At 54.8% G+C, this 25152-nt stretch overlaps 1 non-coding gene across 1 annotated transcript; it reads right to left on the bottom strand.

Moving 5' to 3' along the window:
- Positions 1-20269: 20269 nt before the first annotated feature.
- Positions 20270-20351, bottom strand: TRNAS-GCU (transfer RNA serine (anticodon GCU)). The gene has a single exon. It is a non-coding gene; the product is annotated as a tRNA-Ser (tRNA).
- Between the last annotated feature and the right edge of the window lie 4801 nt (positions 20352-25152).

The following is a 25152-nucleotide window of genomic DNA, read 5'->3' as shown; positions in this document are numbered from 1 at the left end:
AGTTCCATCCAGGGTACTATAAAAATATAGCAATACTGTACTCTTTCCATATCATAGAAATAATTATGTAGAGAGCACTGTCAGGGTCCTGAATACCCTAATGGGCATAATTGTCCTGGCTAACATCACCTGGGCCTTCCACCCACACCCCCTGCCCATGGACCCTGGAGTCCATTTCACCCTAGACTTTGCATAGCACATAAGCCTGTCCTTACCTTTAGGAACAGACCTATAATTTTTGAAGAGCAGTTTTTAAGCTAATAGTTAACAGCTGGCTTGTGTTGCCTTGGATCATGGTTAAGTCTTGCCATTCTCTTCCTCTCTAGTAACTGAGTTAACACTCCTGTTTTGTGTCTCCAGTTGAACAAAAAGTTATTCTCTGCAGAGAATAAAGGCAATATTTGCCTAAATGTAATGGGAGAAGAAAAGGGAGGGAAGTTTGATAAAGCAGTCTCCTTTGAGACCCAGGAAATGAGAAGATGTGTATCCTGTAGAAATCTGCTTACAGAGCAGGGAATCATTGTAGAGCAGGAGGTGTCAGCAGAGCTGGGAGGAATCAATGAGAGCAACCTATGTCCAAAGGGCAGTAATGGAGACAGTGATGACTAACTGAGCAGCTGGCTAGTGCCAGTGGGGAGCAGCTAAGAAGAAATGATGGGCCAAAGGGTGTAGGCTACGGGTAGCCAAGAAACTGGAAGGAGGCAGAGCCAGGACAGCTGACCTGAACTGACTAAAGGGATATTCCATACCATATTATGTCATGCTTAGCAAGAAAAGCTCAAGAAAAAGGGGAATAAGGGGGCTGTTTGTGGTTATGTCATTTGTCTTCCCAGGAACCCTTTAGGCATGCTGAGCTCTGCTTTCCAGGAAGTGGCTAAACATCTGCTTGCTGATGGGAAGTAGTGAATACATTACTTTTTTTTTTTTTTTTTGCTTTGTTTGCATGTGCAACTTTTTCTTCACCTGTTAAACTCCTATTATCTTGATGACTAAGTCTTCCTGCCTCCCTTCTATTTTTTCTCTCTCTCCTGCAGAAGAGGGGAGTGAGTGAGTGAGTGCGTGGCTGTGTGGGTGCTTGGCTGTTGGCTCGGGCCAACCCACCACAGGAATTTGACCACCACTCAGGATTTCGGATATGAAGCACTTCTGATGCAACTCAGGTTGAGGGGCTGAGGGCAACCTTAGCCTTGAGGTCAGCCTCAAGGCTGACTTGAGAAAGACAAGTCCCTGCAGAGCTATGGAAGAGCTCACAGCACAGCCAAGCCCCTGCAAGATGCCTGTCCGCCTGAAGGGCAGAGAATAAAGGAGGCTGAGATCCCCAGGCCATTTCACCGTGGGCTTCTGCTTACCTCCAGCCTCTGTGATTCACACATTTTCCTGCCACGCAAGGCGTTTTGTGACTTCTTCAAGTGAAGAAAGGTCAAACTGTTCTCTGCAAATTGCACAGCCATTGCTCTATAGACTTGACTTTCTTTACTTCACTCTTCCAGGTGGGGGCACCCATCCTGCTTGGGAAGTGGAGAGGATGTGAGAGGGAAAGCCACTGACCAATCAGAGAGGGATGAGACACTGCTGAGGGTTTGCTTGAAAGTCATCCCAAACCAAGTTGATTTTTTTTGTGTAAGGACACTCATCCCAAAGACCTCGCACCCTTATAGTGTGCTGCAGAGGGTTGTTCAGGTCAGTGATCCAGGAGGCCATGCCTGGTTTTTTTTCCTGAGTCAGGTTTAGAGTGGCACATTCAGGACCTTTTAATTGCAAGGTGGCACCAGGCCTTTCTCTTGTTGCATGAATAGAGTTTGGGAAAAAGCTCTCAGGCATTCATTGAACCCATGACTCAATGCCCACATTCTTACTGAAGTACTTTTTTTTTCTGCCAGCATTATCAAAACTTGCCACTGCAAGTGGAAGTGCCTTTTGTTGGACCCATGTAATCTGGTCAGAGCTCTTGATGCCCTAATGACTTGTTAAATGAGAAAATTCATCTAATCCACTTCCTGTAGCCAGGCAGGCACCAGCTGATGTTTACGACAGTTTATTCCTCAGTTAAAGGAGGCAGAGTTCTCTGGATTGCTTTCTTCAAGAGAAGGCTGTGTATCTCTTCCATGGAGCTGTCCTATGTGAACAACAAACTCATGTTTTGCAAGCACTGATTACTGAAAATATGCACTGTGGTGCTATTATGTTCAAAAACATCTAACGGGGAAAAAGGAAGCACCTTATATGGAAAGCCAAGGATTTATTCTTAGTAACCTTAAAATCAAATCTAACCAAAGAATTCTTATTAGTCCAGATCAAGTTATTGGGGGAGGAGTGGGAGGTGGTGGGGAGGGGAGGGAAGTGAAAAAGGAAAAGTACAAAAGGAGAAGAATAGTACTATGGAAAAATTTTGAGTAATTCAACACCGCTAAGGTGGATATACACACACTTCCCAGTGCCTATGGCTCTCTGTGCTATTGTGCCCACCCTTCCACTGCTCTGCTGATTGCTCAGGTTGATGGTATCTGTCTGGTGGGGAAAGGTTTGGCAAGTCCTCAGCACTGCCAGTCCTTCCCCAGGAGGAGTGAGCTCGTGATGGTGATGGTGATGGATTCATCCTAGGATCCTCTTGGTCTCATTTTTATATGTTTGCTGACATATGTTCATACCGTGCCCATTCTTCACTTGTCTGCAAGTTCATGCTACACCTGCAGGTACTATACATGGTGCATTTTACATAGGTTGGTCACTTGTTCTTTGTTCTCTTTGTTACCTCCCTGAAACTGGTTTTATCCAGCCCCAGGGCTGCATTTCTTTCACTGTCCAATGGTGAGATGTTTTTAGGCACCTGGTGTCCAGGGCCACCCTGTGCCCCATCTCGCATCCTATGCCTGTTAGTCCACCACGCTGCGTGCCGTGTTCCTCTTCTCAAGGCCTTTGCTGTGTCAGTCTCGTATTCCTCTACATTGTGTCATTACCCGAGTCCCGAGTGTCTCATTCCACGCAGAACAGCTCCATTATTTTTGTAATAACAATACAACATTACAGGAGCAACAACAATACAATAATACAACTGAGTTGTATTCTTGCAATGAATACAACTCCCTAACAAAAAAGAGGGTTGTACCAAAGCAAAAGTAAAACAAAATTAGACAGCCACCTGGTCATTAGAAAAATTGCTGTTATGACTAAGCCATGTGAAACAGAGCTCTGGGCAGGTCGAGACAATTTCATGCAAAGCAAGCTTGACAAGCCTGAGCCTGGCACAGTCAGTGCCAGGCCAGTGGCCAATTACCAGCAATGGCAATATTGTACTCCTGGGCTACGCTGCATGGCTCAGCTCTCTGCTGAGGTTTCATACCCTGCCAAGAAGCCTATGGAGAAGAAGGGGTGGAGGGCTGGCGGTGTGGCAGCACAGGGGTCTGTGGAGAACATAAGGAGCAGAAACACCTTACCAGAGGTGTGGGTTAGGGTGTCAAAGGGGTTAAAACATGTGAAGAAATGTCAGCACAGGCAGCAGGTTGTTGTGGAGTCACCAGCCCAGAACTGTGCCACTCAGGTGTGCCCACCAATCCCTCAGGCTAAACTAAACACCTACATGTTCTCTATGGAAAAAAAAAGAAAAGCATGAGAGTAAGCTGTGGCCAAAGGTGTTGACAGCTTAGGAGCTCCAGCAGAAGTTTTAGCTGAAACCCAAATGAAATGAAGCAATGCCATGTTAAAGCAGTCAAAGTCTCTCCTCCTCCAAGGTGAAGTGTGGTGGGGAAGGATTTGAAGAGCCAGCCTTTTCTTAAGTGAAGGGCAGGGAGTGAAGATATCTCCCAGGCAAGCTGTCTTCAATCTCAGAAAGTGGTGTCCCAGCAGCTTTCCCAGCTTGCTTTCTGTCCTTTCTAGTGTGAAATATTGGAATGTGTCCAAGGGCTGGGGCCAGAGAAGGGGCCCTGTGTATAAAATCACAGGGGGAGGGGAGGGGAGGAGAGAAGAGGCAAATGGCTATGGAAACAATCATAAAAAACCCCAAGGCCTTTTTAGGCCACAAAGCATTGTTAGGGCTGCGGCCACTGCTTCCTGTCCTAAAGTGTTCCCAAGCACAAACCCCAAACCGCCAAGAAAAACCTGTTCAGTCAGGGGTACGTGCCTGCCCTCTCCGTTCCCTTCACCCTTGCTTGCTTGCTTGCTGCAAATTTCAAGCTCCCCCTGTGGCACCTCCTCCTAGGGAGCCAAGTCCTTGGCTGTGAGCCTGGAGATGACTGGGGGACACACTGCAAGGTCTCACAGAGTGACCAGCTGAGCTGGGGGGCCACATGCCTGCTGTTCTTCAGAAAAGACCTGTGTTATGCTCTTACCTCATGGGGAAGAAGAGGAAAAGAGAAAAGGTGTGTCTGCCCTCTCCAACAGGATGGTAGATCCATTGCTGGAAGGGACAGCAGAGAGAGAGGAGAAGAAAGGCTGCGCTTTGCTCCTGTGCTGCTCCACAGCTTCAATCTGTGCAGACCACTTGTTAGACCACTTGTCCTGTAACCACCAGCCAAGAATTCAAGTCCCATTAAAGCCTGAATCCTCTTACATCCTATTACGTGCACAAACCAATGATGTTTGCCAAGCACCCAGTGCCAAAATAGCTGTGGGTAAGGGTGGAAGTTGAGTACAGCCCTTCTGCTCCTCTCTCCCTCTGCCCTCTATGCAAAGTGCAAGTCAGGAACCTTGCAAAGAGATAAAATCCAGGACAGAGACACCTTCTCACCCCGCCTCCTTTCCCATTAGATGAAAGCATAACACAACTCTTTCTACCTCAAGGCCAGCAGGCATCTCAAGGCCAGCAGGCAGACAGTGCTGTATCCGTGCTCAGATTGGCTGTACAAGGTCAAACTGCCCAAGAGATGCCTCAAAGAAGCTTGGGTTTTGCTGAGGCTGAGCAAAGCTGAGGGGAAAGGAAAGAGTGCGCCTCTCTACCTAACTCAGCAGGCTTGGAGTGCCAGATCTGGGCACATGCCTGGAAACCCTTGAGGGCAGGAGGCGGCCAACAAGAGCCTGACTGAGTTCACAGACACCTTCCCCTTGGCATTGAGACTTGGCAGGAGGAGGCTGTGAGAGGGGCTGGTCTGAAGAACAAAAGTGGATCACAAGTCTGTGCATGCTTCTCCTCAGCCACGTCCTTGTCAAATCAATTGGGGCAATTTCATACCTTTAAAACAAGAACAAAAAAACCCAAATGAGGAAGGCTGCACTCCCCAACACTTTGGATTTATTGTCTGGTTTTCTACTTCATCTGCACTTGGCATAACCAGCAACGCAGAGCACTGAGAGATGCTTCCCTGTCTTCTTCATAGGTATTGTCAACCTGATAACTTCTATTCGATCTACCTTTGCAGTGAAAAAAGTTCTTTTGTCACGTAGATCTGCTCTCATCACATGCAGAAATTTTCCTGCTTCAAGTGTGTGCATGTGTGCACAGGCGTGCATGTGTGTGTGTTGAGTATCTCCCCTTCCTTGCATGCACTAGTATTCCAGCAGGGAGGCACAGAATGAGGTTGGTGCCTAATGGGAGCAGTTAAAGCTCATCTGTTTAAAACCTGCCTTGTCAAATCTAGAGCAAGCAAAGAGGTTGTGCTCTTTGGGGATGGGGAAGGACACCCCTCATCACGTCTATGAAGGGGACCAAACTCAGAGCAGCAAAAGAGGGATTTCATGCACTTACTTTTTCAGTTATGGCTGAAAATACAACTCTGGCCCTTGCTGTGACCAATCAGGAGATGACAGTAGCAATAACTGTGAAGCCATGAGCCCATGGTACTCACAAGGGTGCTGCTGCTACATCCTCTACTGCACAGAGCCAAAGTAACAGGGAAAGGTAGGTAACAAATTATGCACTGCAGCTGAAGCGAGAACTGGCACCTGTGTATCACAGCAACGAGAGCAGAAATCAGGTTGGCAATGGTCTCTGGAGGTCACCTGGACATCGGTCCTGCTCAAAGGCAAAGCTTGATCAGGTTGCCGAAGGCCTTGTCCAGCTGAGCTGTGAACGTTTCCCAGGATGGAGGCACTGCAGTCTCTCTGGGAAGCTTGCACTCCTATTGATTGGCTCTTGTGGCAAGAACACTTATTTTCTCATGCCCTACCTGCAACTTGTCCCTTTGCTGTGCAAGTCCAAGAAGAGTTGTGTTCCACCTTCTCTCTGCCTCCCTGTGGGCACCTGAGGGAAACCACAGTGTCCCCTCCTCAGCTTTCTCTTTTGAAGGCTCAACAAATACCCTTGGTGGGTATTTGTTTGTAATTTAGGGGTGATCCTGGAGGGTCTGTCCAAACAGCCACTTGTTGCATGCCATGTGCTCCAGACCCTTAGCTGTCTTCATGACCTCCTCTAGTTGCTGACCACTTTGTCAGTGTCCTTATACTGGTGGTAACAGAGCAGACACAAGACACTGGATGTCATGCTGAGAAAACCCAGAGTGGCAGAGGGGGCCACCGATCACTTCCCTTGACCTGCTGGTTGTGTATCCCTTTTACAGCCACTCTGTGAATGGCCTTCATTGCTGTGAGGCTGCACTGCTGACTCCGGCTCATCTCTGCATTCACCAGGATGACTCAGATCCTTTCCTGCCGGGCTGCAGCCTGGCCAGCCTGGCTTTGTCCTGCACCATTCCATGGGGTTGCTCTGACTAGGCTGCAGGTTGTCACATCTGTGTTGTTGAACTTTGCAGGTGCCCTGTCAGCCCTCTTTTGGATTCTCAAAGCACCCCGGAAGGGCAGCCCTCCCCTCCAGCATATCTTCTGCCCCTTCGGATCTGCCCCAGCTTGCTGTGGTCCATGAACTTGCTGAGAGTGGTCTGCCCCACTGTCCAGGCTGCTGACGGAGACACAAAAGGGATCAACATCAGGCTCAACACCTGAGGAATGACACCTGCAACTTGGCCCACAAAGCTGGAACTGTGTGCAGAAGTGCAACAGCAATAGCCAGCCCTGATTTCTCAGGGCAGCTGATGAGACCATCAGGCAGAATCACGCTATGCACAAGGCACCTGTGGAACTGGTCTCTGCAGGTTGCTGTGGGGGCCAGAGGCCTCTGTGGGGAGAGCAAGGGGAGAGGGCACATCTGGGTGTTTTGGAAGAGTGAACCGACTCTCAAGGAGAGCCCCAACCCTCCCCTGGGCCACATGCATGATCCCTGGAAGCAGGAAAAGAGATGGGAGGGTGGTTACAGGAGGCACTGACACAGTCCCGACTGTGGCAGAGCCACAGCTCAGTTGTGGGGGCGGGACAGCCAGGCCTTCCCTGTACCATCCTCAGTCCTCCTTCCCTATTTCCTTTGGGTACTCAGGGAGTGAGTCTCCAAGCCCACGGAAGGGCTCAGTACCATTTGCTGTGAGTGTCTACACGCCTGTGGTGCCCACCTCCTTCCCCCTCAAGCAGGCTCCTGAGCCCCCCAGGCAGGAGCCCTCTCTCCATCTGGTGCTCTCAGGCTGTGACCTGAGTCATTGCTGAGTGCTCTAGAAAGGCACTGGCACTCATCCCTTTTCAGCTTCTCCTGGCATGTGTTTTTGCTGGGGTCTGCCCCCTGGGGCTGGGTGGCTCTCTATCCCTGGGGGTGGGAAGGTCTGGTCTCCCCCCAACTTGGTGCTACAGCGCTCAGTATTTGCACTCCCTCTGCACCAGCCTGAGCTTCAGTCCCAGCCAGGGAAAAGGGTCCCTTTGCTGTGCAGGATTTCACCCTTCTCCTCCATGAGCAGTGCTGCCCAAATTTGGCTCAGGAGTCACAGCCCTGCCCCTGGTGTCAGCAGCCTTTTAGCACTGTTGGCTACAGATCAGTCTTCTGCTCTGATGCACAAGAAAAGCAGCTTCCCAGATTTTTGGTCTGTGGGCTGGGACAGGTTGGGGGAGGCCTCCGCACCTTCCCCACCAGGGGCTTAGTGCAGTGGGGGAGCATGTGTGTCAGGATTCAGCCTGGGAAAGGTTCTGCCCTGCCCACATGGCCCTCGTAAGCGGGACCCTCCTAAAGGCACCTTGAAGAGCAGCACCCAGCTCGACTGATCCTCTTGGGCCTCTACCATGACCCTCCTGCCTTCACTTCAGCCCCGCCTTGGAGGCCTGGCTGGCGCTGCTGCCTCCTCGTGGCTGCATCTTGACCCTCACTGCACACTTCCTGCTCTGCACTGCAAATCCCTTGCCTGCCTCACTAAACAGGTCTTGGTGCCACCCCTCTGTGCTACAGGCCGTCAGCTACCAGGAAGGACCCAGCCTTCTCTCCTCCTCCTCCAGCCTGCCTGTCTTTCCTTCATGTGCTCTGGTAAAAGGGCACAGAAGGGCACTGGGCTTTTGTGTCCTGCCCTCTAACCTCCCATGCATTTTTCCCTGTGTCCCCAGGGACCAGAAATGCCTTGTGAGCAGAAATGTTCACAGCAAAAATGAAGGTCTCAAGGCTCATCTAGTTTCAGTCCTTGTCAGGGGTGGGATTCAAACCAACCACCCTGAAAGACTTTGACCTTAGGCCAGCACCTCTGACTTGCCCTTGGCTGGACTGTGCATGAGTGAACAATGGACCCCCTCAGGCCTCTCCTTGGGAGCACGGCATTGTGTATCCCACTGGTGCTGTGGGAGATGCGTGCTAGATGCCCCAACGGCAAGGAAGTGTGGAAGGGCTGTTCCCTTCCCTTTCACGAAAGCAAAAATCTTTGAGACTGACCATCCATCCTAGCCCAAAGTGCCCTGGGCCACGCTCCCTCCAGTAAGGACTTGACCCTTCCAGTGCAGGAGCAAAGGGGAGAAAAGGGGCAGGCCTTTTACTCTCTGCTTCGAAGGGAGAACTCTGCCTTCTGGGCTGGAATTTCCCTCATTGCTTTTCCAGACCAGCACGGCTCTTTGTGTAGGCAGTGCAGCTTTGTTGTGCCCCTAGCTTTGTTGTGCCTACAGCAGCAGATTATGATGGATGCACTCGACTCCTTAACCAAACTAGCTGTAATTTGATACAGGCTCCAAAGGAGGTAAAGGCCGAAGCCAAAAACTTCTCTAGTTCCAATCTGTTCTCTGGAAACCCACAAAGGAACAGAGTGACACGGTGAGCATTGATGCATATGAGCTTGGAACACCAATCATGCGATTAACACAGGAATAGCAGGTGTTTTTCCAAGACTCATTTATCAAAGAACAAAGGAAGTTGTGTGTACAAGGAGTCTCATGCATACCTTTTCCATTGCATGTAATTTGGCTACCAGCCAACCACTTCATTCCATAAATATGACAGCCTAAGTGAGCCTTCTTTGAGCTCTCCCTGCTAAGCAGATGGCTGCATGGTGGTGGTCTCCCCTTGAGCTGTGACGTCTCTCAAGGTCGCTCCTTGAGGCAGAGAGACCTCTTAACAACTGCAGATCTTTGGTATTATAGCATAACCTCATATTATAGTGCACTGAGATTCTGTATTGGTAAATTTGATTCTGTATTGGTAACTTTGAATCAGTTATACCCTTTGTGCAGTAAGTAATAGAGTGAACCTTGTCATTGAACTTTGTTAAGTTGTACTTTTACAACATCATATTTCAAGAAAACCACTTTTGCTGATACCTTTGGCAGTGGTTCTTTAAGTGGTCTGAACAACCATTCGCAACACAGATTCACACATCATGGAGACAAAGAGGAGAAGTGTGAAGTTCCTGCACAGTTGTACTGTTGCAGTGTTAGAGGGTTCACAGAGCTGGGGTGGGATATTAGGCATGTGTGGAGTGCTGCCGTGGATGTGGAGCAGCTCTTTAGAAAGGACAGTGAGGGAAGATAGAAGAGGGGTGGTTCTGCTTCCTGCAAGGAATTGGCCACAATGCACAGAGCTTTCCCATGCAGTGGAAGAGGATCCCCTCAAGAGTCTGTTCCTCAGGACTGGAGTGGAGGCCAGCCAGTCAAGAGTAGGACATGGTCATAGCAGGCTAAGCAGCAGAATGATGAACATTTGCATGAGAGCCTTGAAGCTTCAAGTTTCAAACTTCAAGAGGAGTTTCACTTGTTCAGGGTACTGGTAGGCAGGATCCTTTGTCTCGCACCTAGAGTCTCACACACGGACAGAAACAGGCCCTATGGTGTCTCTGGCAGTTGGCCAGGACTTTCCAGTGCCTCCTGTAGCCAGCTCCTTCTGCGACCTCACCCTTAGAGGCACACACCCATGTGTGGCTCCCAAGCCGCTTTACCAACTGGCTGCATCATCTGGCTTGACACTCGACACAGTGACTTGCATACCCTCACACACTCCGCTTGCTGACACATTATTTCCACTCACCCTGGTCTGTCCAGGTGCCGGCACCCCAGACAAACAGTCCCAATGACCTCTGGTCCCACTCCAGTGACTGGTGTTCCATCGTTAGGAATAGAACTTAAGAAGAAGACAGGACAGGCTGCACTGATCGGAAGCAGAGCATGGCCAGGCAAGCATCGTGAACAGCAACCAATTCTTGAGTGACAGGCATGTTCTCCCATCTTCCCTCTACTTTTCGCATGTTCCTTCCTCCCAGTACCACCCTGAACCCTCTCTTCCTCCACCTCTGGTTCCTGCCCCAAAACATCTGTCCTGGTTTCGGCTGGAGTTAGTTTTCTTCCTAGTAGCTGGGATAGTCCTGTGGTTTGGATTTAGTATGAGAATAATCCTGACAACACACATGTTTTAGTTGTTGCTAAGTCATGTTCATACTAGTCAAGGACTTTTCAGCTTCCCATGCTCTGCCAGGTGCAGAAGAAGCTGTGAGGGAGCACCGCCAGGACAGCTGACCCAAATTGGCCAAACGGATATTCCATATCATATGATATCATGCTCAGTATATAAGCTGGGGGACACTGGCCGGCGCGTAGTGACCGCTGCGCGGCGACTGGCTAGGCATCAGCTGGTGGGTGGTGAGTAACTGCATCGTGTATCACTTCCTTTGCATATTATTATTGTTGCTGTTATTATTACTATTTTACTTCATTTCAATTATTAAATTATTCTTACCTCAACCCACAAGTTTTCTCACGTTTACTCTTCGGATTATCTCCCCCATTCCACCGGGGAGGAAAGAGAGAGCAAGCGGCTGTGTGCTGCTTAGTTGCTGGCTAGAGTTAAACCACGACAACATCCCATGCTGAGTCTCGTGCTGTCCTGTGATGCTCTTCCCCTGCACTCATCACAGTTTTCCAGTACTTAGAGGCCGCTGCAAAGAGGACGGAGACTCTCTCTTAACAAAGAGACGCATGGAGAGGACAGGGAGCACCTGGGAGGGGTTTCACCTTGATGTAAGAAAGACATTTTCTACAGTGAGGACAACCATTCGCTGCAACGGCCTCCCCAGGGACATGCTAGAGTCCCCATGACTGGAGGTTTTCAAGATGCCATTGGACAGGATGCTAGATAATCCCATGCAGGCTCCCTTTCCCGCAAAAGGTTGGACCGGATGGTCTTTTGAGGTCCCTTCCAATCAGGGCGATTCTATGATTGTATGACTATTTGGGAGAAACCCGTAGTTCTACCAAGGGAGGAACTCTTTTGGGCACTCAGCCGGCTGGGATTGGAGAAGAGGGGAGAACGAAACATGACTCTCTTGCAAAGCTGATGCCCAATGTCTTTAATGAGAAAAATCACAGGAAGATGGAAGAGGCGAGAGCTTAAGCAATGCCTTTTGGAGGCTGAGTAAAGCTCAGAGAAGTGCTGCTGTCCGAAGGAAAACCTCCACGCCAGGGGTGCTGCTTTTCCTTTTCCCCTTCAAGGCTCTGGCAAGTCATGCATCACCTAGACCCATTGGCACGGAAGGAAGGAGGAGGCATCGCATGGGGAGCATAAGGCGAAGCAGAGCAAGGCGGGGAAAGAGAGGGGCTTCCCTGGGAAGAGTCGGAAGGCCAGCACGGGCCCCTTCCTCCAGGCGGAGCGGTTGGGAGCTCGGCTCCTCTGCAGACCATGGCCGCGCTCTCCGGGCTGGCTCCAGGGCTTTCCTGGCGGCTCCTGGCGCTCGACCGACCACGGGCCGGCAATCCACGGGCTTCAGCATAAGAGATTGCCCCGTCCCAGAGGCCCGCAGAGCCCACGGCCCAGACCGGACCACCCAAAGCCCCCCAGCCCCAGGGAGCCCCCAGAAGCGATGGGCACACTGCCAGCGCTGAGAGAGCTCCCCACGGCAGCTGACGCGGTGGACCCCACGGCTGTGCTCTGAGGGAAGGAGCTGAGGATTGGGCCCGGCAGCGTCACCAGGACTGGCGGGGGCTGGATCGCAACGCTGGAGTCGGCGCACCGGGTGACGCACGGCTCGTTGCAGCTGTTGGCAAGCGGGGTTGGGCCGCAGGCAGCTGGCAGGCACGGGCTGTAGCACGACATGTCTCGCGGAGGGAGGCGACCCTGCAAGACCGGGAGGGAGCAGAGGGCGTTAGCTGTCGAGCCCTTTCAGACCCGCAGCTCGGCTCCTCTGAGGACAGGCAGCGCCTGGGAGCTCAGCGGAGAGAGATTTGCGATGGGGCACGAGTCAAGGAAGCTCCTCGTCATGCCAGGAACGCAAAAGGAGCATTGCTGAACTGCGGATGGTGGAGGAAGTGGCCGGCCATTGCTTAGGGAGTGCTGGCCGTACGTCCTGAGCCTTGGAAAGAACGACGTCTGGCAAAGAAACCAACCAATGCCCTGTTTCTCGTCCTAGACCATTCACCGAGGACAAGGGAGGCAAAATGCATGCAGCCCTCTCCACAAAAACTGTCCTGCCAAGCGAGGAGACAAGAGGCAAAATGAATTGGGACTTACCAACTTCACAGAGCAGAGGAAGGCACGACAGAGGAGCTGGGAGTCGGGCACACTTTTATACTGCGGCCCAGAGCCCCAGGGGAGCTGAAAAATGGCACAAACATGAAGCGTGTTGAGAAACAGCAATTTTGGCTCCTCAGAGCTCTGCTGGTAGATGAAAGACACGCCTCCTTTGCCTGAAACGCTTGGCTCCCTTTTCATGCCGGGTAGCACTCAAGTGATTTTGTTGATAGCAATTATGTTTCTTCCCCAGACCAGCACTCGTTTGAGGTGTCATTCCAGTTGCTGGTGAAGCCTCGCAGCAGATTCAGGCCATGAGCAGGAGTTGTGCGCGCCCCGCCCTTCCCGGGGAACGTGGCCACCACTTACATCGGACTTTGCCTGTGGAGCACACCTGAAGGCCACTCAGAAGGGTCTCTCTCTGACTGGCTGAGGCCGACCCTGAGCAACACCAGCGCCTGCAGGCTATGGAGTTGCTCAGAGCCCAGGGGAGCCTCTGCGGGATGGCTGTTCTGCTGAGGGACAGAGAACCGAGGAGACTCAGACCCCCGCGGGGTGATTGGAAGGCGATGGTCATACAAGGCCCTCCTGCGGTCTGCAGAGAAACCCCGTTGTGCGCAGGGATGTGTGTCCACTCAGGCCATTGCTGGAGTGGATCAGGCTACTCGGTGGCAGATCTCTGCTCCCCTCAGGCCTCGGAGACGCACACACTTTCCAGCCGTGCAAAGGGAGCCCCGCAGTTCAGCTGCTGTCTGCAGTCAGGAAAGGCCAGAGTGTTTTCTCTGGGAACTGCACAGCCCTTGCCTTGCCTGCCACGACTTTACTCGTTGCTCTCCCGAGGAGAAGCAACGGCTCAACGTGGCCCTGCAGAGCCGTGAAGGAGCCTGCTGACTCGTGCCTGAAAGTGAGCCATCGCCAAGTGGGCCTGTCTGCTTCGGCGCAGTCTTCCCAAACAACAGTCATCTTTGCATCATTGCCGGCTGGCTTGTTCAGGTCACTGACCCAGAGGGTCTGGCTTGTTTTCCCTGGCTCATCCCTGGCAGGGATGGATTGGCACATTCGGGTCCCTTTAATTGCAAGGTGGCACCAGCAGACCACCTCGGAGTCACCTGTGAGTCACCAAAAAGTGCCAAGGCAGTATGAGAGACCTCAGCCCCACCTCGGTGCAAATCATCCACGTGCTAGCATCGGGGGCTCCGGGGGACAAGGATTCAGACGTGCAGAGGACCCTAGGCGCAACCTCACGTCCGCATTCCTGCAGAAATGCAGCTTTTTGTACAGCGTTGTCATGGCTGTTAGCATCTTGCCCAACCACTTGGTGACTCCTTGAGATCCTGTCATGCTCCTTGGTGAAACAGCTGCCAGAGAAGGACAGCACGGACGTGCCCCGACGTTCCCGCTCCCGGACGTTTCTGGAGCACAGACCAAACTGAGGAAAGTTGCCGCCCCTATGTGTCCAGGACCTGGGGAGCCTGCTTTTTTGACGGACCGTTGTGACAGACCACCGGACTCAGTGGCTGCAGCCGCTGAGTGGCACCAGGTGGTGCTCCCTGCTACCCTACGAGGCATAGAGGAGACTGTGCCGGTCTGGAAAGGTCTGGGGCAGCTCAAAGGCCAGGCGCGTGTCGCCAGCCCTGAGAGCTGCCTGGAAAAAGCCTCCCACTGCCCGTGCTTCTTGGGAAGATGGGCCATGCTCTCACCCGAGCGGCCGTGCCGTTTGGGGAAGGGTCTTGGAAGGGGGATGTTGCCTTGTCCTGCAAAGGATTGAGGGCTCTGTCTCCCTTCTGCCGTTGTTTCCAGCAGGGCTGTGCTCTGGGGCTGTCGTGCCATCCTGCCGGGACGGTCGACCCAGTGCCACAGCTCACAGCAGAAACGTGCTCCCTCCGTACAGGCCGAAACAGGTCCCAGGAGTCAGTATGGCGCCAGCGTGGGAGGCAGCCCCTCGTGCCGCTCTTCCAGGTGGAACTGGAAGTGCACTGACAAAGCAGCCAGTGATGCTCCCTCCTGAAAGGCTATGAGGCTCTGTGAGGAACTTGCGAGGCACTCGACCCCCAGCATGTTCTCAACTGAAGGGTGGGGAAGTGGCTGCCTGTCTCTTCCGGCCCCCAAAGACCCGAGATGTGGCCCTTTGAGACATGGCCCAGCCCCGCAGAAGAGGCACGGGTTGCCCACAGCAGTCTCCGCGGAGGAAGCTGCCAGCACGAACCAGCCCCGAGGGAAGCTCCCCAAATGGGACGACCTGCCCTATGGCTGCTCTGCTCCCGGCTGGTGCACTAACGGATTAGCGCTCGAACTACTATTGTGCACCAGCAAGTGCCAAAGGCCGCGGTGGGTAAAGAGAGAACTTCTCCTCCTCCTCCTCCTCCTCCTCCTCCTCCTCCTCCTCCTCCTCCTCCTCCTCCTTCTTCTGCTTCTTCTTCTTCTTCTTCCTCCTCCTCCTCTTCTTCTTCTTCTTCTTCTTCTTCTTCTTCTTCTTCTTGAAGAACAGCCTTGCTGCTCCTCCCTCTCTGCTCTCCGTTCTGGCAATTGAGAGGTCATGCAAAGAGGAGCAGAGGCCAGGACAGACACTCTGCTCCTCACGTAGCCTCCTTTGCCACCAGACAGGAGCGTGACACAGCCCGTCACAGCTCCACCACAGCAGGCGGTGAGTACCGTCGCTGGGCTGCTCTCCTCCTTGGCCTGCCATCCTGCCCCGCTGCTGAGTGCGGGAAGGGTGGGGAGGCATTCCTCTACCGCAATGAGGAGCCTGGCATTTGCTGCGCCTGAGCAAAGCTGAGGCAGCGGGAGAGGGCGCATGCATCCACCTGCCCCAGCAGGCGTGTGGTAACACCTGAGGGCAGGAAGCGGACAGCACAGGCCCATCCTTGCTCCGCAAGACGCCTTCTGCTTTGAACTGCAGCCACAAGAGGGCGTGTCCTTCTCAGGACTTTTCACAAGGCAACCAGCCTTGCGAAAAGTGAAAAGCACCCTCAGTCAAATGCCTGTGAGTTCACTCCTCAGCCACTTTGACCTTGCACCCTTGGCACTGACTGCCTGCCCTCTTTGAGAATGAGAATTTTGAGAATGACAATGGACTGATTTCCGTAGAACAAGACCTCCCCCCGCCCCGCCCCCCTCCCCCTTTTTTCCTTTGTTTTGAGGCCACCACAGAGCTACCTGGCCACCTCTGGGAATGGTCCCAGTGCCCCCATCCCTTCACACAGTGGCCCGTCTCTCCATCTCAGAGAGGGTCCTTCTCTGGCGTTCACCTTCCAACCACCTCTGGGGATCTGAGTCCCCTCCTTTCCGTGTCCCTCGGCCGGACAGGCATCCAGCCGGGGCTTGGCCGATTGCTGAGCCCTTCCACGGCCCTGTGGGGCCTTGTGTTTCTCAGGGTCAGCCTCAGCCCTTCAGCAGGAGACCCACGTGAGTGGCCTTCGTCAGGAGGGCTCCACAGCTGAAGGCCTGGCTGAGAGTGGTAGTCACGTTCCCCAGCAAGGATGGGCACAACCCACATGCAGGGCCTGGAGCTACTGAAACCCGTTCCTGGGACCTGGCATGGGACCTCAGATGACCGTTGCTTTGAGGAGCCAGCGTCTAATGCATCACCGTGCTCTCACCCAATAGGGAAATGCAAGCCAGACCTTTCAGATGAAAGAGACAAGTTCTTCATCTCCTGGCTGTGCTTTGCAAGCCTCAAATTGCTCTTTGTTTACGTGCTTCACAAAGAAGGTGTGTTTCAGGTCTCCTCAGGCACTAGCTCACCAGATAAAAAGCCTGTGCCACTCCAGGCCCTTCCATCCACATCTCTTCCCTTGCTCTCCGCGGTGAACTTGGTAAGTCTGAACTCACTCCTTCTCTTCCTGCTGGTGGGATTTCTGTCAGGGGGACTGCTTCCCTTCTGTGCATGCTCCCTCTGGTACGTGGTCCAGGCTTGAAAATACACTGTGCTGCCCTCTTCCGGGAGGTGCGTTGGTGAGGGAAGAGGGAAGGCTTTGTTCCCTTCCGAGAGGGAGTCAGTCAGTTGGGCTCTTCTGTAGCAGGGCCTCTGCTGACGTCTGAGGCTGGACGTCCAGTACCGTCTGACCGGTCACCAGGTGCTTCCTCCCCCATCCACAGTGCAGCGACCTGCCTTGGCCACTCCTGGCACGGAAAGGAACTTCCCAGGGAGATCTGACTCTACCCACGCAACTGTTCGCTCTCAGAGGAGCCGAGCTGCGGGTCTGAAAGGGCTCGACAGCTAACGCCCTCTGCTCCCTCCCGGTCTTGCAGGGTCGCCTCCCTCCGCGAGACATGTCGTGCTACAGCCCGTGCCTGCCAGCTGCCTGCGGCCCAACCCCACTTGCCAACAGCTGCAACGAGCCGTGCGTCACCCGGTGCGCCGACTCCAGCGTTGCGATCCAGCCCCCGCCAGTCCTGGTGACGCTGCCGGGCCCAATCCTCAGCTCCTTCCCTCAGAGCACAGCCGTGGGGTCCACCGCGTCAGCTGCCGTGGGGAGCTCTCTCAGCGCTGGCAGTGTGCCCATCGCTTCTGGGGGCTCCCTGGGGCTGGGGGGCTTTGGGTGGTCCGGTCTGGGCCGTGGGCTCTGCGGGCCTCTGGGACGGGGCAATCTCTTATGCTGAAGCCCGTGGATTGCCGGCCCGTGGTCGGTCGAGCGCCAGGAGCCGCCAGGAAAGCCCTGGAGCCAGCCCGGAGAGCGCGGCCATGGTCTGCAGAGGAGCCGAGCTCCCAACCGCTCCGCCTGGAGGAAGGGGCCCGCGCTGGCCTTCCGACTCTTCCCAGGGAAGCCCCTCTCTTTCCCCGCCTTGCTCTGCTTCGCCTTATGCTCCCCATGCGATGCCTCCTCCTTCCTTCCGTGCCAATGGGTCTAGGTGATGCATGACTTGCCAGAGCCTTGAAGGGGAAAAGGAAAAGCAGCACCCCTGGCGTGGAGGTTTTCCTTTGGACGGCAGCACTTCTCTGAGCTTTACTCAGCCTCCAAAAGGCATTGCTTAAGCTCTCGCCTCTTCCATCTTCCTGTGATTTTTCTCATTAAAGACATTGGGCATCAGCTTTGCAAGAGAGTCATGTTTCGTTCTCCCCTCTTCTCCAATCCCAGCCGGCTGAGTGCCCAAAAGAGTTCCTCCCTTGGTAGAACTACGGGTTTCTCCCAAATAGTCATACAATCATAGAATCGCCCTGATTGGAAGGGACCTCAAAAGACCATCCGGTCCAACCTTTTGCGGGAAAGGGAGCCTGCATGGGATTATCTAGCATCCTGTCCAATGGCATCTTGAAAACCTCCGGTCATGGGGACTCTAGCATGTCCCTGGGGAGGCCATTGCAGCGAATGGTTGTCCTCACTGTAGAAAATGTCTTTCTTACATCAAGGTGAAACCCCTCCCAGGTGCTCCCTGTCCTCTCCATGCGTCTCTTTGTTAAGAGAGAGTCTCCGTCCTCTTTGCAGCGGCCTCTAAGTACTGGAAAACTGTGATGAGTGCAGGGGAAGAGCATCACAGGACAGCACGAGACTCAGCATGGGATGTTTTGCGGGAGGAACCAGAGGTGGAGGGAGGGAGGGTCCAGGCTGGAACCGGGAGGAAGGAACGTGGCAAAAGTAGAGGGAAGATGGGAGAACATGGCTGTCACTCAGGCATCGTTTGCTGTTGAGGATGCTTGCCTGGCCAGAAAGGGGACCTGGATGAGGCTCTCAGTGCCCTTTGTTGGGCGGTGTGGTCGGCCGTGTGTCTACGGGTTGTACACATGGATTGGTGGAGGGGTGTGTGTGCCTCCTGGGAGGCATGCTCAGCCTCGCTGCTGGCTGGGCCTAGGGGCATGGAGCTGTGGCAGCCTGAGCTCTGCTGGGCTCCTGGGCTCAGCAGCCACCAAACAGAAAGGGATCCTTCTGGTCTGTCCAAACCGCCAAGCTCGTCTGTCGATGAGAAAGAGTTCTGCTCTTCTTCTCTTCCCTGAGGCTGTCCAGGTGAGGTTAAGGTGCCGATGAAGAAGCTGACCTCTCCGCAGCAGGCAGCCCCTTTCTCATCTCCCACAGACTCTCCCTCTGGATTCAGACCCAACTGGGCTGGCAGCGGGGGCAGTGGTCCCCTCTACCTGGCTCGCAGGCCTTAGGGATATGCGAGGCTGGCGGGGGGTGGGGGGGGGGTGGGGTGTTGCGTAGGGGGGTGGGGTCAGCAGCATTCTGAGCTCTGAGCCCCTTGGCCAAAGCCCACTCTCCTCTTCTCACATCTTGTTTGCACGCTGGCGCGTCCAGGCACGCTGCTCACAGGTGCTGATCACCATGAGCCACGAGGCATCCTTAGAAGTTGCAAAACTACTGGGAAGCGTGCCCAGAGGAGAGCAAGGTGGGGAGAGCAAGAGCCCCGCGGTCGTGGGGAAGGGATATCCCCAGGAAACGTCCAGGGACTGGGAGAGCAAGGCAGGTGGCCAGAGAGGCAGAAGCGCAAACGTGTGTAAGAGAGGGGAGGTCGTGTGGGCAGGAAGCGGTTCCAGCCACCTCTGTGCCTTTCATAACCACGCTGGATCGTCCCTGTCCCCCCTGACCCCTGCCAAGTCGCTCCTGAGCACCCGGGACAGCACATCCCTTGGTGGCATGGGCTGGCTGCTGGCTACTCCGGCCTCCACACGGGTCTTCCCTGCAGATCCCTGCTTTGTCACAAAACTGGCTAAGGGCTCGGTGTGTCTGAAGTATGAGGGGAGGCTGTGAGAGCTGGGATTCTTCCCATACCTGATGGAAGGCAATGAAGAGGGAGCCACACTCTTCTCAGTAGTACCAACCGGCAGCGCAAGAGGCAATGGGCACAGATTAAACCACATGAAATTCCATCTCAAGGCAAGAAACCACTTTCTTACTGTGAGGCGGGTCAAACAGCGGACCAGGTTGCCCAGAGAGGTTGTGGAGTCTCCATCCTTGGAGATACTCAAAACCCAGCTGGGCTATGTGCTAAGCAACCAGCTCAAGTTGACCCTGCTGGAGCGGTTGGCTTGGACTGAAGGATCCCAGGAGGTCCCTCCCAACCCCAACGATTCTGAGATTCTGAGAACAGATAAGAGCACAATGCCTCCCATAAAAAGAGAAAAAAAATCTTACTTGAAACGTGCTGTGACAGAAAGTGGTGTACGCGTATTTTGTTTTTCGTTCCCGTGGCTGGTTGAGCCTTACTGAAAGGCAAGGTAAACAACATCCACTGCTCTTCCCTGCTCCACCAAGCTAAGCTAGTCACCTCACCGTAGAAGGCTACCAGCTTGGTTAAGCATGACTTCTCCTTTGTAAATCCATGCTTACTACTCCCAACCACCTTCCTGGGCTAGCTATGTTTGGAAACTACTTCCAGGACGTTTTGCTCTATCATCTTCCCAGGGACTGAGGAGAGGCTGGCCGTCCTGCGAGTTCCCTGGACCCTCCTTCTTTCCCTCCTTGTTCCTCTGGCCTGTGTGGAGACAGAAGAGGTTGAGGTGTGTCCTGAGCCACTTCAGAACCTTGCAAGTTCTTTTCAGGCAGCTCTCTTCTCAAAACAAAGGCTTACTTGGGGGCACACATCGAGCTGCTCACACTCAGAAACTCTGACCATTGTTGGGCTGGCCGACGAGGATGGGATTCGAACCCACGCGTGCAGAGCACAATGGATTAGCAGTCCATCGCCTTCACCACTCGGCCACCTCGTCAGCATGCTGATGCTGCTCCTGCCACTGCTGCCGCTGCCACTGCTCCTGCTGCTCCTGCTCCTGTTCCTGCTCCGGCTCCAGCTCCTTGCTCCTGCTCCTGCTCCTGACTCCTACACCTTTTTACGCGGTTTGACACGGGAGAGAAGGAGCCAGCCTCCAGCTTTCGCCTTTTGGGGCTGCCTCCACTCTCCCGACAGCTGGGCTGAGCTCCGGGGACCTTTGGGAAATAGGTCTCAGCGTTCACATCAGAAAATGACTGAACAGCAGAGAGAGCCCCCCGCTCCTTCCCGGGAAGGAACACGGGAGAGTGAACCCGGAGTGGCTCAGCGCCTCCAAAGGACTTGAGCCTGACTTTGAGATCGATTTGTCGCCAGCCACGTTCCCCTCGCATTCTGGAAGGATACCACCAGCTCATATGGACAGGGGTCACTCACACTTGACTTGGTGGAGTTTCCACCAGGACAGAGCACGTGCCTCACGCTTGGCCGTGGCACCTCTGTGCCGTTCCCCCTCGTGCTCACCCAGGATCCCATCACAGGCTGCTTCTCTCCCAGCACAGCTAACAGTCAGGAATGAAGAGGGAGCCGAGGGGCACCGGCCCCACTGCACACAACTCCTCTTTTTACCTGCCAGAGCTCCAGTGCTGCAGAGAGTTGAAACCACTGCGCTGGTCCCCTGAGCCCAGACCTCTCTGTGCCTTGAAGGTCACACCTTGAGCTGGGGGAAATGGTGCAGAGGCCAGGCTTGCTGCCCCTGGTGGATAACAGAAAGGTGGGTACGGGATTGCGCACCGTGGGATGGACACCGACGGCAGGGCCCTGGGAGCCTCTCTTTCTCCTCCGCCCGGTTAATTCCTGTCCTGGACAAAGGGGAGCGGTGCACAGCCTTGGGGGCTGGGACCAGAACCACTTGCACCCCGGACACTCCGAGTAGTTTCTCCAGCCCCAGCCCACCCCATGGGCCTGTAAGTGCGGAGACATGTGAACAAGGCTCTGCCACACTCCTTCCCCAGACTGCTGGCACTCCCCGCTGTGGATGCAAAAAATTCCTGGGATTCCCTTTCTGGGTTCTTAACAAAGACTTCCCTAACAAAGTAGCCAGGGCCATCATTGGCTCTCATTAATGCAGCGGTGTGTTGAGTCCCTGCTCTAATCAGTGCAGCACAGGGACATTCAACAGAAAATTCGGGCTTCCTTCATACTGTGTTTTGTGCCTGTCGAGGCGTGCCGATGAGTAATGGGGCTCCTTCCGCAAGAGCTCTCACCCCAAACCGGCCTTGTCACCATTGCTACGGGATGTCAGGGGCGAAAGACGAGGCGCTCTCGAGGCCAGGAACTACGGAGAAACCCGTAGTTCTACCAAGGGAGGAACTCTTTTGGGCACTCAGCCGGCTGGGATTGGAGAAGAGGGGAGAACGAAACATGACTCTCTTGCAAAGCTGATGCCCAATGTCTTTAATGAGAAAAATCACAGGAAGATGGAAGAGGCGAGAGCTTAAGCAATGCCTTTTGGAGGCTGAGTAAAGCTCAGAGAAGTGCTGCCGTCCAAAGGAAAACCTCCACGCCAGGGGTGCTGCTTTTCCTTTTCCCCTTCAAGGCTCTGGCAAGTCATGCATCACCTAGACCCATTGGCACGGAAGGAAGGAGGAGGCATCGCATGGGGAGCATAAGGCGAAGCAGAGCAAGGCGGGGAAAGAGAGGGGCTTCCCTGGGAAGAGTCGGAAGGCCAGCGTGGGCCCCTTCCTCCAGGCGGAGCGGTTGGGAGCTCGGCTCCTCTGCAGACCATGGCCGCGCTCTCCGGGCTGGCTCCAGGGCTTTCCTGGCGGCTCCTGGCGCTCGACCGACCACGGGCCGGCAATCCACGGGCTTCAGCATAAGAGATTGCCCCGTCCCAGAGGCCCGCAGAGCCCACGGCCCAGACCGGACCACCCAAAGCCCCCCAGCCCCAGGGAGCCCCCAGAAGCGATGGGCACACTGCCAGCGCTGAGAGAGCTCCCCACGGCAGCTGACGCGGTGGACCCCACGGCTGTGCTCTGAGGGAAGGAGCTGAGGATTGGGCCCGGCAGCGTCACCAGGACTGGCGGGGGCTGGATCGCAACGCTGGAGTCGGCGCACCGGGTGACGCACGGCTCGTTGCAGCTGTTGGCAAGCGGGGTTGGGCCGCAGGCAGCTGGCAGGCACGGGCTGTAGCACGACATGTCTCGCGGAGGGAGGCGACCCTGCAAGACCGGGAGGGAGCAGAGGGCGTTAGCTGTCGAGCCCTTTCAGACCCGCAGCTCGGCTCCTCTGAGGACAGGCAGCGCCTGGGAGCTCAGCGGAGAGAGATTTGCGATGGGGCACGAGTCAAGGAAGCTCCTCGTCATGCCAGGAACGCAAAAGGAGCATTGCTGAACTGCGGATGGTGGAGGAAGTGGCCGGCCATTGCTTAGGGAGTGCTGGCCGTACGTCCTGAGCCTTGGAAAGAACGACGTCTGGCAAAGAAACCAACCAATGCCCTGTTTCTCGTCCTAGACCATTCACCGAGGACAAGGGAGGCAAAATGCATGCAGCCCTCTCCACAAAAACTGTCCTGCCAAGCGAGGAGACAAGAGGCAAAATGAATTGGGACTTACCAACTTCACAGAGCAGAGGAAGGCACGACAGAGGAGCTGGGAGTCGGGCACACTTTTATACTGCGGCCCAGAGCCCCAGGGGAGCTGAAAAATGGCACAAACATGAAGCGTGTTGAGAAACAGCAATTTTGGCTCCTCAGAGCTCTGCTGGTAGATGAAAGACACGCCTCCTTTGCCTGAAACGCTTGGCTCCCTTTTCATGCCGGGTAGCACTCAAGTGATTTTGTTGATAGCAATTATGTTTCTTCCCCAGACCAGCACTCGTTTGAGGTGTCATTCCAGTTGCTGGTGAAGCCTCGCAGCAGATTCAGGCCATGAGCAGGAGTTGTGCGCGCCCCGCCCTTCCCGGGGAACGTGGCCACCACTTACATCGGACTTTGCCTGTGGAGCACACCTGAAGGCCACTCAGAAGGGTCTCTCTCTGACTGGCTGAGGCCGACCCTGAGCAACACCAGCGCCTGCAGGCTATGGAGTTGCTCAGAGCCCAGGGGAGCCTCTGCGGGATGGCTGTTCTGCTGAGGGACAGAGAACCGAGGAGACTCAGACCCCCGCGGGGTGATTGGAAGGCGATGGTCATACAAGGCCCTCCTGCGGTCTGCAGAGAAACCCCGTTGTGCGCAGGGATGTGTGTCCACTCAGGCCATTGCTGGAGTGGATCAGGCTACTCGGTGGCAGATCTCTGCTCCCCTCAGGCCTCGGAGACGCACACACTTTCCAGCCGTGCAAAGGGAGCCCCGCAGTTCAGCTGCTGTCTGCAGTCAGGAAAGGCCAGAGTGTTTTCTCTGGGAACTGCACAGCCCTTGCCTTGCCTGCCACGACTTTACTCGTTGCTCTCCCGAGGAGAAGCAACGGCTCAACGTGGCCCTGCAGAGCCGTGAAGGAGCCTGCTGACTCGTGCCTGAAAGTGAGCCATCGCCAAGTGGGCCTGTCTGCTTCGGCGCAGTCTTCCCAAACAACAGTCATCTTTGCATCATTGCCGGCTGGCTTGTTCAGGTCACTGACCCAGAGGGTCTGGCTTGTTTTCCCTGGCTCATCCCTGGCAGGGATGGATTGGCACATTCGGGTCCCTTTAATTGCAAGGTGGCACCAGCAGACCACCTCGGAGTCACCTGTGAGTCACCAAAAAGTGCCAAGGCAGTATGAGAGACCTCAGCCCCACCTCGGTGCAAATCATCCACGTGCTAGCATCGGGGGCTCCGGGGGACAAGGATTCAGACGTGCAGAGGACCCTAGGCGCAACCTCACGTCCGCATTCCTGCAGAAATGCAGCTTTTTGTACAGCGTTGTCATGGCTGTTAGCATCTTGCCCAACCACTTGGTGACTCCTTGAGATCCTGTCATGCTCCTTGGTGAAACAGCTGCCAGAGAAGGACAGCACGGACGTGCCCCGACGTTCCCGCTCCCGGACGTTTCTGGAGCACAGACCAAACTGAGGAAAGTTGCCGCCCCTATGTGTCCAGGACCTGGGGAGCCTGCTTTTTTGACGGACCGTTGTGACAGACCACCGGACTCAGTGGCTGCAGCCGCTGAGTGGCACCAGGTGGTGCTCCCTGCTACCCTACGAGGCATAGAGGAGACTGTGCCGGTCTGGAAAGGTCTGGGGCAGCTCAAAGGCCAGGCGCGTGTCGCCAGCCCTGAGAGCTGCCTGGAAAAAGCCTCCCACTGCCCGTGCTTCTTGGGAAGATGGGCCATGCTCTCACCCGAGCGGCCGTGCCGTTTGGGGAAGGGTCTTGGAAGGGGGATGTTGCCTTGTCCTGCAAAGGATTGAGGGCTCTGTCTCCCTTCTGCCGTTGTTTCCAGCAGGGCTGTGCTCTGGGGCTGTCGTGCCATCCTGCCGGGACGGTCGACCCAGTGCCACAGCTCACAGCAGAAACGTGCTCCCTCCGTACAGGCCGAAACAGGTCCCAGGAGTCAGTATGGCGCCAGCGTGGGAGGCAGCCCCTCGTGCCGCTCTTCCAGGTGGAACTGGAAGTGCACTGACAAAGCAGCCAGTGATGCTCCCTCCTGAAAGGCTATGAGGCTCTGTGAGGAACTTGCGAGGCACTCGACCCCCAGCATGTTCTCAACTGAAGGGTGGGGAAGTGGCTGCCTGTCTCTTCCGGCCCCCAAAGACCCGAGATGTGGCCCTTTGAGACATGGCCCAGCCCCGCAGAAGAGGCACGGGTTGCCCACAGCAGTCTCCGCGGAGGA

Source organism: Pelecanus crispus, chromosome 12, assembly GCF_030463565.1.
Source record: "Pelecanus crispus isolate bPelCri1 chromosome 12, bPelCri1.pri, whole genome shotgun sequence".
NCBI classification, from domain to species: domain Eukaryota; kingdom Metazoa; phylum Chordata; class Aves; order Pelecaniformes; family Pelecanidae; genus Pelecanus; species Pelecanus crispus.
This window is presented reverse-complemented; position numbering and strand designations above follow the sequence as displayed.